The following is a 14,816-nucleotide window of genomic DNA, read 5'->3' as shown; positions in this document are numbered from 1 at the left end:
AGACTATCCTTCCCCCCACAACTCTGCTGTGCTAACTTGAATATAAATCAAACATTCATATACAAAAGTATTTGCCTATAAACAGGCAGAATCTACTAAAGTTAAATGTATTCATATATTATGATCTAGTAATTATACTCCTAGGTATATAACCAATAGAGGAGCATATATATTTGTAAAAGTCATCTATAAAAACATTTCAAAACAACACTATTTCTAATAGGCCAAAACTAGAAACAAGCTAAGTAATCGCCAACAGTAGAATGAATAAATACATCGTATGAATTTATTCAGCATAAATATCCATACAATGAAAATACTAAACAGCAATAAAAATGATGAACTACAGTTACATATTTCAGGAACAAATCTTATGAGTATAATGTTGGGGGAAAAAAAAGCCAAAAGAAAAAAATACATGTTGTATGATTCCTTTATCTAAGATATAAAAATAAGTAAAATTAATCTGTTAAAATTTTTAAAAAGCTACCATTGGGAGAACATAGTAGAGCATGATGAATGGGAAAGATGGGAAGAACTTTGAATTACTGATAATTTTTTTTAACTGTATTTTTTTTTAACCTGGTTCATTTTGTGAATTCATTTATCAGAATGCTTACAACTTGTACATTATTTTTCCATACCTGTGCTATATTAGAGTAAAAAGGTGTTGTTAAAAAATCAATAAGGTACAAAAGCACATATTTATGTCAATGTGGCATGTACCAATTGTGAGGACAACAGGAACACTTGGTGATGCAGATGAAAGAAAGCAAGAGTCTTCAGGAGAGAATGCTTTGGTTGTGGCTCTGTCATTAACTAGTTTGCAAACTTAAAAAAAAGCCCACTGACCTCTGTGGATTATTGTTTTCTCATATGTAGAAGGAAAGGCATTGGCCCTTCATTAGTTACTTCCAGAAAACCTATTCTGAAATTAACATTTACCTGGATGATGAGGGTGGAGCAGTATAACTTATTTATACCAGTCTCCAAAGGGACTCTAATCTTTATTTCTGTTTCTGGTGAATTCCCTGCTGGTTTTACTGTTGGACTATCTCTGTGGATTTTTCCCATAATAGCTTACATCTTGGAATAATCATAAGATAGATTTAAAAAAAAAAAGCAAGCAAGCAAGCAAAAGCATTTCAGTGTTTCTCAGAGGCGTGTGTGACTGGCCATCTGGTCGCATTCACAGCTATGGCAAGATGAGGCTTTCTCGATCTTATTAATTCAGTGTGTATCTTTCTTTGAGAAGTTAAATGGTCATATTCAATTCTAACTTTCCTGTCAACACTTAGGGAGAACATGTGGCCCTTTTAAGTTGTAGCACATGCTCACCCCTTCACAATTTCTTAATGATGGGGCAGGGTTTGGTATGCTAGAGGATACCTTTCAAAATAAACATTCATACAGCAGTCTCCTTGATTCATTACCATGATTTAGAGTCATGCACCCACCCAAACACCAAGATTAATTTCTGTCCTCCTGCCCTTACACCTGCCTTAGAAGTACAATAACTTTCTAAATGTGTCACAGCCCCCCAAATCTCCCTGATATAATCCATCTTGTACATGCTAACACGTTAATCTTCCCAAAATTCAACTTTCAAAACTCTTCAGTAGCTTCTGATTTTTTTTTACTTCATATCAGATGTTTTAAAATTTTAGCAAGCTGAAGAATCACAGAGAAGTAGGTGCTGTCTTAAAAGGCAGATTCCATGTCCCCTACCTGAGATACTGTTAGTCAAGAGAGAGCCCCCAAATCTATACCTGTTTTACTGTCCAATTTGGGGAAAGATGGGAAACCCAGAACTGTTTCTGATATTTTTATAGATGCTTCTCTAACCCTCTGTAAGTGGAGAAATGACATATAAAAATAAACTCTGTGCTTTGGCCAAATAGTCTACAACAGTGAGTGTGTGTACTGCCAAGAAACCATCTCTCTTAGCAGGTTCCTCTAGATAACTTTAGAACTTTACCTCAGTTATTGCAATAAAACTTAACCTGACTTGGAAAATCAGGGTAAAAAACCAAAAAGCTAAAATCAACAAAGAGTATGACAGTAGGACCTGTTTCACAGGCTTCTCAGAGGACAGGATAGGAAACTTTGGACAATTTCCCCAAAAGTCAGATCAAGCAGCTGCTTGGAGCTTCTAAGCAATCCCTTCAGAATAAACAGTCTTTCCAGAAAAATCAAGAATTGACTTGACATTATTGGAGGAGTAAGGAAACCCTCAGAATTCTATAGGAGGTGTCACTGTAGCTCCAGGGTAATGAAATAATGAATGGACGCCCCACCAGAGATCAGCAAGGAGACATTAGGAAAAGAATGTTCTGTTGTTTGGAGATGTCCATTCCCTCATCCCTCCATGCAAGGAAATCACCCATGATAGAATACACACATCATCATTTCACATGGAACATGAAAGGGACAGATGGGGGAAAGAGTAATTTACTATGAGCCCAATGAGAAGGGAGAACTAGACTTCCCATGAAGAAATGTGTTGGGGGTGGAAACAATCAAGATACATCCAATTATTCTGTCTGTCCCAACAATTTCCATTTCCTCTTCCCCACCCACTTAATATTTTTCTTCTGCAACCAAACTATGACTTGCTCTTGTTCTGCCCATGCCTTCTATTTCATTCCTTCATATATTTACATGGGCTCTTCTGTTTGAAACTCCAGAGTGCCTACTCATTCTTCAGAGCTCAGCTCAAACTCCATTTCCAATCCAGCTCTCTTAGACCTACTAGAAATAATTAATCATTTTATTCCATTACCCTCTGCTAGCACCCTACCATTTAGGAACTTTTATTGCGCTACACGTATCACTATACTAGGATCACGTGTTTCCCCCACCAGGCTGACTCATGAGGATAGCATCTTTATCATCCGCATAGGCCTCACATATGAAAACAGAGTGTGATCTAGTTATGGAATTAAGTAGAAGGGAAGTAATTGAGAGAGGCATCAAGTTCATTATAAATCATCCAGGTGCTCAGTTCTAGCCACAAGAGTAATCCTGATGGAGAAACATAAATATTGTATCCTCTACAATAGCTAAAATAAGAAATATATAGGTAGATTTCAAAACCTGACTATTATTGAACAAAATGACATTGTGAGTTCACTTAAATTGGCCAGAGAATAAAAAACAAAAGCTAAATTCAGAGCATCAATCAATGTGACTATTTTGATTCAGTGTGCCACTAAAATAAAAGATATGTTTAGTCAGAAAGGATAAATTGTTAAAGCTTTCATCTCAAGATACTCATAGGTAATGTATATTGATTACTTAGAATAGACTGAACACCATGCTAAATATTTCACATGCTTTATGTCATTTAATACAATAAGCTGATGGTGTAGGTATTGTTACTGCCTTCATTTGGGGAAACTGAGGCTAAGCATGGTTGCATGATTCACACAAGATCATGCAGTTGAAGAAAGTGCCACTGGGGTTTGCAGCCAAGGAATGTAATTAAAAACTGTACCCAAAATAACTACATCACATAGCATATCAAAAGACAAGGTTATTATGTAGGTAACACCCAAGGTAAACTATGAAATTTTTTTCACATCTAATTTTTATTGTTATACTGTTCTTTGAAAGCTCTAAGTTTAAATGAAATTCTTTTTTTTCTGATGTTTTGGCTCATTAAAAATTAATCTTGTGGAGTTTTTTCAAATATTTATTTGTGTTTGAAGGCCAGATGGCAGAGGACACTGTTCAATGGCCAATTTTAAGAGTTATCTCTGTTGGAACTGATATTCTAATAACAAAATCCCCTTCATCTCATATGGCAAAACCCATAAAAAAAAATCCCTTCTGGCTGGTACATTATGACCACGTCTAGAGAACCAAAATAACATGTCTCTGTACATACCCTCCCAAAGAAAACAGATAAGAATATGGAGTTCCTCAAAGCCCTTGGGCTCCAATAGATTTTCTCAAGCTAAAGGAAATGGAAAAATGTTACAGAAAAAAAAAATGGGCTATGTCATTGTTTGTGGCATTTACCAAGTAAGAGCCCCAAGTCAGAGACTGTAAATGGGCTGACTCCTGTTAATATGAACATTCATCTAACAGTGCCAAAACCCATAGACATGAATTCCCATAAAGGCACTTCCTCAGTTTGGGTAACCTCATGGCCCCATTCTTACCTACAACTTCATGAAGAAATCTAGTTGATATTCACTGACCGAACTGAAAAAAAATTAACTTAATCTCTCACTCTAAATGACTAGGAAACGTCACTGTATCAGATTACTAAGTCCACTGTCATTAATCTTTATCAGCGAACTGAACACTGAAGCTACAATCTTATGTCGGCCACACTAATAAAAATGATTAATAAATAAAACTAAAGAAAAGGGTTTCATCCACCTGGTCAGACTGCTTCATCCTACACAGGACTTCAGATTTAAAATCATTTGTAAGTAATTATTTGGTGGTTTCTGTTGACAGTTATGGCAAAGTTTTGTTTGTTCCGGTAACATGCTCATTTTGATAAAATCTCAAACTTGGAGAAAAGGTACATATACAGCACAAGAAACTAAACCCTTTTACAAAGACACCAATTGTTTGCTTTCTACCCCCATTTACTTTTTCATTTGGTTAAATGCAAGTGGAATATCTTAAGTCTTTACATTTACTTATTTATTTTTAAATTTTTAAGATTTTATTTACTTATTTGACATAGAAAGAGAGACAGCAAGAGAGGAAACAAAAGAACAGGGAGTGGGAGAGGCAAGCTCTGCACTGAGCAGGGAACCCCAAGTGGGGCTCTATCCCAGGATCCTGGGATCATGACCTGAACCAAAGGCAAGATGCTTAATGACGGAGCTACGTAGGTGCCCTAAGTCTTCACTTTAAATAAAGATAATCCTTGTTCCTTGAATCCTCTTTTCAAGTCTATAGCTGGTTACCTACATTGACTACTTCCATGTATTTAACTCCTACAGATATGAACCCCCCTAAAAAAAGCCGTCTCCCCTCAGTAACTCAACGATAATCACACATGGCATCTGATCTTTCTCTCTTACATAAGCTAACCACTTCACACTCACTTCCAAAACAGAACACAATCTCTCGTCCCACTTCCCTTCTAAACCCCAACTGCATCCCTCTATCTTGACTAGTAGCATCGGTGATTAAAACAGTCAACCCAACTTATAACCATCGATTAGGAGATCCTTAACAACTCCATGTCTCTCATATTCCACATCTTTCTGAGAATGTAAACTCCTTCTCCTTACATTTACAATTTTCTCTCCATCACCACTTTCACTCTCAGAAAATAAAGCTCTCTCTGTATCTCACTGGGACTTGAAATGGTCTCCTATGCATTCCCTTTACTTACCATCTCCCTCATCTAAAATTCATCCCTAACAATGCTATCACAGTGGTCTCTCTAAAACACAAGAAAATATTATGTCATTATGTCACTCTCCAGTTTGTCAAGCTTTGATAGTGACTTGCTGCCTAAAAGATGAAATCAAAAGCCCTTAGACTTGTAAATGACGTCTTGCAAAATCTGGCTCTTGTCTCCTTTCCAGATTTATGCCTTTGTATTCCTCTTCACACCCCGTAAATACTAAGAACTCAACAAATGGAATCATGCACCATTAACTGGTCACAAAATTACTTTGAAGCACAAACTCAGCTTCTGTTAGGATTAAAAAGCCAATCCTTCTCACTTATAATAATTTTCTTCCTGGAAAATTCCAATTTGTTATGCAAACCAGGGCCCAAATACCAACTCCTCTACCTAGCATTTCCTGAATTTGCAGTCGACCATTATTTCATATCTTTTCCATAAGCTCATAATGCCTCACCTATGTTTCTTCGGTCCTTATATTATAATGCTTCTTCATTGTATGTCTGTTACTCCATTAAACTGTGAGCTGCTCAATGGCAGTCTGTCCTCAAATTCTAGCTTGTTGCTTCCCTGTAAGAATTGCTCAGGACATATTTTACAAATACGACCACTGCTATGAAGAACTAATAATTACTAGACCTTTGCTATTTTCTAAGAACCATGTGTGTTATCTCACTTCACCTCCCTCCAAACTCTAGGAACAGACCTTCACATGCTACTAATAGCTCCATTTTAAGTAAGGGAAGTAAGTGAAGATAAGTCATCTTCCTGAACTTTTACACACAACAGAGTCAGAATCAGGAGTCATCCTGGATGTGCTGATCCACAGCTTGGGTTCTTAAACCCTTCTCTACCAAGAGCAATACAATTTAGTTCTTGTACTTAAAATGAAGAATTTGCTACCCAAATAGCAATGCCCTTGACATTTCTCTCTCTTTGTGTAATAAAGGTCTGTGTTTTAAGAAGTGTTCTTCATATTTCTAAACATTTTTCCAAATAGCTTTATCATCCCTACAATTTCTTTTTGCTTAGCTTGATTTACCCAGTCAAGGAACAACTTTCTTAAAGCCGGGATTGTTTCAAATGTGAAGAATTGCTTTTTAGACGTTGGTTATGAAGGACTCATTCAGACCTGTAAATTATTCAACCCAATGTTTCCATTATTATTGCAAATAATGAACTGAATGGCTCTTCAAAACACTCCTCCGCTCTCTACCACATCAGGGGAGCAGTTCTTCCCTCAAGAAAGACTCAAGAGGGAAGTCTGCGAAGGGTAAAGGGGTTTTCCTATTGTTAGCACTAATTTTAAGGTCATCGGCTACACTTAAACAGAATTCAGAGGAGGAGTTGAATTAGCAAGACCCATGACTGAATTTGAATATTTCTGGCCAGATTTGGATATTTATAATTCCATTCTAAATAACTGCTTAATTTAATGCCACCACTAGTACCCCTGCTAAAACCAGTTTGCATATGTACACACAAGTCTGTTTGGTTTTTCAACTCTATCATCTCAGACTCTGGACATCAGATACAAACTTAGAGCCATCTGCATTAAGTGGTCCCATTTCGAAGAATGCAGGTGAAGGCACTATGATACACATTTTTTAAAGCTCCTTTTGCTGCTCCCAGACTAGTAAGTTTAAAATGGCCACAGTAAGTAGAAGAAACACTATTACCAAATTCAGTGCTTCCTCTGACACTTGTTTGCCTCTCTCTGAACAAAATCCTGAGAATCTAAAGGGTTATCTGAAAATGTACCCAGAGCATCATCCAAAGAAAATGTTGTAGGTTCAGATAAATTTCTTTTTTAAGATTTTTATTTATTTATTCGCCAGACAGAGATCACAAGTAGGCAGAGAGGCAGGCAGAGAAGGTGGGGAGCAGGCTCCCCACTGAGCAGAGAGCCCGATGCGGAGCTCAATCCCAGGACCCTGGGATCATTGACCTGAGCTGAAGGCAGAGGCTTTAACCCACTGAGCCACCCAGGCCCCCCATTGAGGTAAACCTTTATTCACAATCTCTCCCACAATTTCTCCCAGAAGCTGTGATTTCTTTCTTTAACTCCTTCAGGAAAGAAATCCATCTACTGTGTGATTTGGGCAAACAGGTGAGTTTGCCCAAATCAACTAGAGCCCCTTAGAAACAAAATGAGGTTTACAGAAATGGAAATTGAAATAACACAAGATCTTCTTTGAGTGCTTTATTTATTTATTTATTTATTTATTTAGAGATTTTTATTTATTTATTTATTTATTTATTTATTTGTCAGAGAGAGAGAGAGAGAGAGAGCACACAAGCAGGCAGAGAAGCAGGCAAAGGTGGAGAGAGATGCAGGCTCCCTGCCGAGCAAGGAGCCTGATGTGGGACTCGATCCCAGGACCCTGGGATCATGACCTGAGCTGTAGGCTGCCGCTTAACCTACTGAGCCACCAGGCATCCCTGGAGTGCTTTGAATTGGGCCCTAGGAAGTTAGAGCCTGAAGGGCCTGGAGGATAACTTGATATACACCTTACGGGCAAGCTGAGATCCAGGGAAAAGAAAGGACTTGTGCCTCACATGGCTTGTTAGGAACACCTAAGAGCTGGGTGCCGAGCCAGGCCAATTCACCCTACAACCATGGGCTGACACCCATCATGCCCCTTGAACAAGACACAACAGTGAAACAAAATGGGCAATGTCATCTCTGCCATGCACAGGCCTTCATAAGAAAAACTGACCCAGATAAAGGGGAAGGCAGTAGATATATTCTTCCCCTGATACTTTGTCTTTATCACACTAAATTCTATTGTACTTCGGACTAAGGAAATAATGCCTAATTAAATATGACTTCTAACTTCACAATTAACTAAATGTTCCTTTCAGTATGGCAAAGAGCTTTTAGCGCCAGTTCTAATATCCTCCTTCCCTGACTTCATTGATCCAAAGTCCACCTCTGAGAATGAAACACAATATTAAGATTTCTTTCTCTGGGTGATGGGGTTAAAGGTTATTCTCTTGCATATTGTTTTTTTTGCATTTTCCACATTTTATGTTATTTTATGTGTTATTTTCATTCAAAAAATAAAGTTTATAAAAGAGAAAAGGAACTAATCTTTAAGATATATCTTTAATAGGATCTCATAGTAATCTCCTATAGGTGAGGAGCAAACTACGACAAATTTAGTGGCTTAAAATAACATAAATTTATTATCTTAAAGTTCTGGAAGTCCAAATATTTAAAAAGGGTTGGCACAGCCTGATCACTTCTAGAAGCTCTAATGGAGAATCAATTTATTTGCCTATTCTAGCCTCTCCAAGCCACCTGCCTTACTTGATCCATGGCCTCCTCCTCCATCTTCAAAACCAGCAGTGGAACAATTTTGACTCTTACCATCTCTTTCTCTCTCTCTCACCTCTGCTTCCCTCATTACATCTTCTCTGATTCTCTTCTGCCTTCCCGTGATAAAGACCCTTGTTAATGTCCTGGAGCCACCTGGATAATCCAGGCTAACATTCCCACCTCAATAACCTTAACTTGATCGTACTTGCTAAGTCCCTTTTGCCATGGAAAGTAATATATTGACAAGCTCCCAGGATCAGGATGTGGACATCTTTGGGGTGGGGGGGATTCATTCAGCCTACTCCAGATCTTGTTTCTCAAACCTTTCTCATGTCTTCCAAGTATTCTCAATTTCTCCTACTTCTGTCTCCATTTACTACTCCCTGTCTGACATACACGTATATGTGAACACACACACACACACACACACACACACACACACACTTTTTTTCTTGTTTTTAAAATCTCTACAGAGTATATTTTTGAATATTTTTAAAATTATACCAAATAATATTCTTGATTCCTTCCCCTACGGACTTTAAACACTATCAATTTTTTCCCTCTTTACTTCTCTCTCATTCTTCCTTCTTTTATTCAATGATCAAACATGAATTGAGCACCTACATGGCCCCCGGCACTGTCTACATTCTGACAATAGAGTGGTGAATGGCGCAGATGAGGATCCTGCTCAGGGACCTTTCACAGGGGTAGGAACAGCGGAACAAACCTGCTGACAGGTTTTGCATAAACAAAACAATTAGAATTTTTCCAAAATACGAATAGGAAACTAGGCAGGATGTAATGAAAACATAATGGAAAGACGGATGATATAGATCATCAATGAGGTTCTTTCTGAAGAGGGGAAACTGAGGCTGAGGTCTGAAGTGGGAGAACAAAATGGAGTAAAACCAAACCAGACTGAAGCACGATGGACAAAGACTCCTCTGTGTCATTTCCCAGAATGTCTACAGTGTAGCCATGAGCAAACCAGCACTGGGTAGTGGCATAAGTACTGATCTGGGACTTGGGAGATATAAAGAAATAATAGAGGTAATAAAGAAATAGCCCTCAGTTTCCTCATCCTTTATATTAAGGAGTAATAAAATAAAATATTCTATGTGTTTGATGACTATGTATATATTTGCACTTTACCTAGTTTTAGATGCACTGTCCTTTGGGATATTGAAAGTCAAAGGCATTTGGCACTAATAAACTGCTCTATTTAGGTTGTGTGCATGTGTATGTGCATCCAATAAATGTCAAGTTGGACGAGCATTTCATTCCAGGAATCATCAAATAGGCCAATTGACTGAAAAATAATTACAAGATTATTATGGCCATCTAAGCCCATGTTATTATCATTTCTGAAATGAGGCTTCTGATTCCTTCATGCTCCTAATAAAAGTGTACACACAGCCGAAGTTTATTGCTCTGACTCAGATACACTGTCCACAGGCTGCGTTCATCCTTCCCCTGCTTCTCAACACCGGGAAATTGTCTAACACCAATGACCCCAATACAGTTTGGATCCTATTCAATACCCAGGAAAACATTATAGATCATTCTTATTTGATCATAACAAGGCAGCTCAGCCCTGTTTTATAATGGTCATAAGTAAAAATAAATAACCAATTTTGCCTGAATGAAATAAAATCAATACTTCTCCTTTGCAATATGTTTCTCAGGAAGAAAATCCACAAATTTGTCTCATTTCTAAAGGTCTGGTGGCAAATCACTCAGAGGTATAAGTTTTTTTCTTTTTCTTTTTCCAAGTCAACATGAAACGGGCCAAAACACACCATCCCGATTTTGCATGTATCCAACAATCTCCTAGTGACTCAACTTAAAGTAATTTTTACGGATGATTACAACAGATATATATCCTCTTGCCTGATAGAACAACACAATCTAATTCTTTTTTGTGACTGAGCATAACATAAAATGAGATTTATCTGTGTGCCCACAATATCTATTAGGTGCTGGGGAGATGGAGATCAGGTGAGCTACCCGCTTATTCAGTAAGACATTATCACGGATAGTGTTCTGACACTTACGATAAATGCCGTTACGGCAGCAAGGCTATAAAAGTCATTCCTGGGTTTTTTTTTTTTTTTCCTTCTTAAAATCCCCAAGTTTACAGAGCTAGCTATCAGGAAAAACCATGAACCTTTCTTTTACAGGTATTCATCAACTTTCTTCATTCCTTTATGAATTTTTGATTAAAACACTGGACAATGTAAAGAATATAAATATAACAGAGCACCTAACTTTGTTAAGGAATAGATAATAAAGAAGTAGAAGCCACACCTTTTAGAAGTTAAAAGCACATCTGTTTCACCCACTGATTTGGCAAAAAAAAGAAATAAAGAGAAATAAATGCAATTTCAAATAGTTTCATACTGAACATGTTATAATGTGTGCTTTAATGTTTGCCAAGCAACTCAAAAAACTGGGAAAAGTTTTCATATTGCATAAGAATCAAATAAAAAGGCATATGTCAATAAAATACATTATTTATTTTGTCAGGACTTCGGGTTTGTTTCATTTTGTTTTTGTTTTTTATTTGAGGACTGAATATAATGGGAATAAATGTACAAAGACAAAAGCTTTCCCCCCACCCGCCTCAAGTGTATTGCAAGGTCATGGGCTACAGTTTATCTTTCACAGTAGAGGATGTCCCTCCAGTCTGATCAGTCCTTGCAAAACAGCAGAACCACCTATTTCCTAATTCTACCTCATGGAAATCATGCTGTCCACTGTTCAGAAGTACCATCAGCGTTTATCAGTTGGGTGGCACTAAACAAAAATAGAAACAGAACAATACCCATAATACATCTGAAACCTTGTTTTCTTCAGGGCTAAACACAAGTACAGCTATTTTAGAATAACTTTGCGTGTATAATTATAGTACGACATGTATAATGAAGCTTGAGTCTAAACTCTGAACTAAAGACTGAGCATTCTGCCATCAAAAGGAAGACCCTCTTCCCATGCAATTTCAAATAGTTTCATACTGAACATGTTATAATGTGAGCAATTCACAGGTCCCCAGGTCTCATGGACATTAATGTTACCTCCTAGGGAGGCTGATACTGCCCTCATCCTTTTATGCATCCATTTATCAAAAATCATACCAGCCTTGAGTAGAGTAGACTATAAGGCTACCTCAGTTCCAACTGTGGGAAAAGGAACTATTGGAAGGGAGCACAGAGTACCCTTCCCTTAGTTATGGGAAGAGGACTGAACAGGAAGTTGAAACCCTAGGCTCTCTCCTCAACTATAGGGAAGCTGGCTAATGCATTCATCTCTCTTTCCTTTAATGTCTTTAAAGATAACAGAAAGAGGTTAGCTTAGCTACTCTCCGAGATTCCTTTCAGAATCCTTATGAATTCCCAATTTCAGCATTCCTGACGAAGAAGCTGTTTCCTTCTTCCTTTCACCATGCGGCTCATTTCATATAAATGACCTGGAGCCGCAAAACCCTTCAATGCTTGCCAGCGCAGTGTGCGTAGCTGACCTCCATTTTACACTGCCTATGTCTCTATAGCTGACTGCTTTGACTATGGGCAAGTCAGCCCCTGAGCAATTCATCTTATCTCTGCAAGCTGGCAACAACGATTTAGTGGTTAAGACAACTGGGGTAACCTGACCGTGAAATGGCCACTCTCTCTCTAGCTCCACATCGGCATAACTGGCCTTTTATTGTCTGTTGCAGCTCAGTCTAATTCCTACAGTACTGAGCTCAAACCCTTAACATCCTTAGACTTATTTCAGATAAGATGATGGATGGGCTGTCCCCCCACTTTCGCTTCACACAGGCAGGCAGACAGTGGCATCCCCAAAGTCCAAGGGACGGACCACCCCGAGGGAGGGCGACTTTGCACACTGTTCCACCCATGCTGATGCAGGTACAAACCTCCTCTCCAAGAAAAGTCAAGGCAACACAGGAAATGCAAAGACAAGTTTGTGAAATAAAAAACAATCAGGAAAAACTCAATTAAAAGTTCAATACTTCAATGTTCATAATAAATTTCTGCTTAATGAAAGGACACATTTGTCTTGGGAAAGGTGAGGGGTCAAATTAATATCATTGGCTCAAAGGTCAGAGTCAAGAAACAATTCATGTTTATTCTAACACCACGGTACATTTTTATGGAGCTATAAAGTTTTAAATGTCCTTTTGTAACAAGTGACCCCTAATAATGGAGATAGTTTTTCTTATGACATCAGTTGTCACGATTGCTGACCTATCCATTCTGGATAATACTGGGCTGTAGACCATATATTCACAATCGTTGTCATAAGTAACTTTGACTTTTGGCAGCGAAAGAACAAGTCTTAGGTTGAATATTACCTGAAAAAGCATATCTCACTTTGCAGAAGTCACTGAAAATGCTTCCCTCCTACAACATGCTATTCAACTTCACTCACTTCCTACTAGAGCACATAGCAATCCAAAATAGTGATATTAACAGTTTCATAGGCTATGATTTTACAGGTATCCGCTCATTTGAATATTACGATAACCCCACTCTCAAGAAAACTGAACACATCTCAAATTACAGAACTGCCAAGGGATGGCACCGGAATCCTGATTCCAAACCTGGTAGGTCTTCCACTGCACACAGAAGTGCAACTCAACTCACAGAGCTGCTTTGGGCAATCAGATTAATTCAATGGTAGCACTGGGAACACAAGAGTCAGGAATCTTAAGAAAATGGACCACAGAGGTTACTCCCAGGGTAAGAGCTCCAGCATCACATGGTAGGTGAGATGAGCACAATGACATGGAACTCAGCACAGAGTTTCTTCCATCAAACCTATTTCATAAGTCTTTTTTGACCCGTGAAGTGAAGATTTACATCAGTCCTTTATGTGATTTTCACTGTGTAGGGAGCACCCAGCTTTGGAGAATGACTGAATACCCTTTTCTCCTCTCAATTACTTCCACCCCAAATGATTACTACAGACCAAGGACACCTCACTTCTTTGCGGTAAGACATCAACAAAACAGGTTTGTGACTTAGACTTTAGTATTTAGTCAAGTCCAGGTATCACTCTTTCAAATTAAAATACATTTTAAAAAAATGTTTCTTCTCTATAAGCATCGTATGAATGCGCATCAATGAAATGAGCAGTGGTTGGTTTAGCTCCCCATTTCCAAAATAAGCAACTTGAAATGAGGTATGCACACAGCCTATATGAGACCTCTGAGAGTTATGCTGTACGATCTGGCTACACCTGGAAATCTGTTGCCTGAATCCTCAGCACCATTTGTTTCAAGGATACAGAATGACAGGCAAATGGGGTTGACCAAAATGAACCGCTGTGCGCCTTCAGGGAAGCTTACATTTTTAAAAAAAGAAAGGAAGGAAAAGAAAAAAACAAAAACATCTATTCTCACCAAATGAAAGCAAACTCATCTGAACAGAAGCCATGTCATTCCATAATTTTGTAAGAGGGAATACAATTTAAAATACAGCCAAGATATTCAATGAACATACTCAACAGAAAAGTGAACTTTGGTGATGGAAGCATCCTGCTTTATTCGCATGACTGTTCTGTGGATTTTGAGAGACGGATTTTTATTTTTCATGTCTAGGTATCAGAAATAATAGTAAGAGGTATGCATTGCCCCAGCAGATGTTCAATATGATGTGGGTCACACAGGTCATACTTCTAAACGCTTCCAACCTCTGGAGAGCCCACCCATGTTTCATGCATCATTTGCTTTCCTGCTTTAGCTAGACTTTTTGTCAAGAATCTCAACAATGTGACCATGATATGATGAATCTTTGCTACAGGAATAATTTTCCCCTAAACTCACACATGCAGCTTTCTCTAAGGCTGTGTCCACATAATGCACAAAGGGCTCATTGAGAGGGTCATATACATCCATCAAAAATTGCTTTTTTAGTTCATGAAGCAAATATCTTAAATAACTATTTTGGAATGGATCTGACTCCTACCCCCCCACACGCCGTTTTTTTTTTTTTTTTTTTTTTTTTTTTTTTTGGCTCTGTGAAAATTGCTGCCTTACTTTTAACAAGGATTTGCTACAAATCCTAGAAAATGGACTTGTCAACTGACAAAGGCCTTTACACTATCTAT

The sequence above is a fragment of the Mustela putorius genome, unplaced genomic scaffold, assembly GCF_011764305.1.
Source record: "Mustela putorius furo isolate JIRA1106 unplaced genomic scaffold, ASM1176430v1.1 tig00003858_pilon_pilon_pilon, whole genome shotgun sequence".
Lineage (NCBI taxonomy): Eukaryota > Metazoa > Chordata > Mammalia > Carnivora > Mustelidae > Mustela > Mustela putorius.
Note: the sequence above shows the minus strand (reverse complement) of the source record.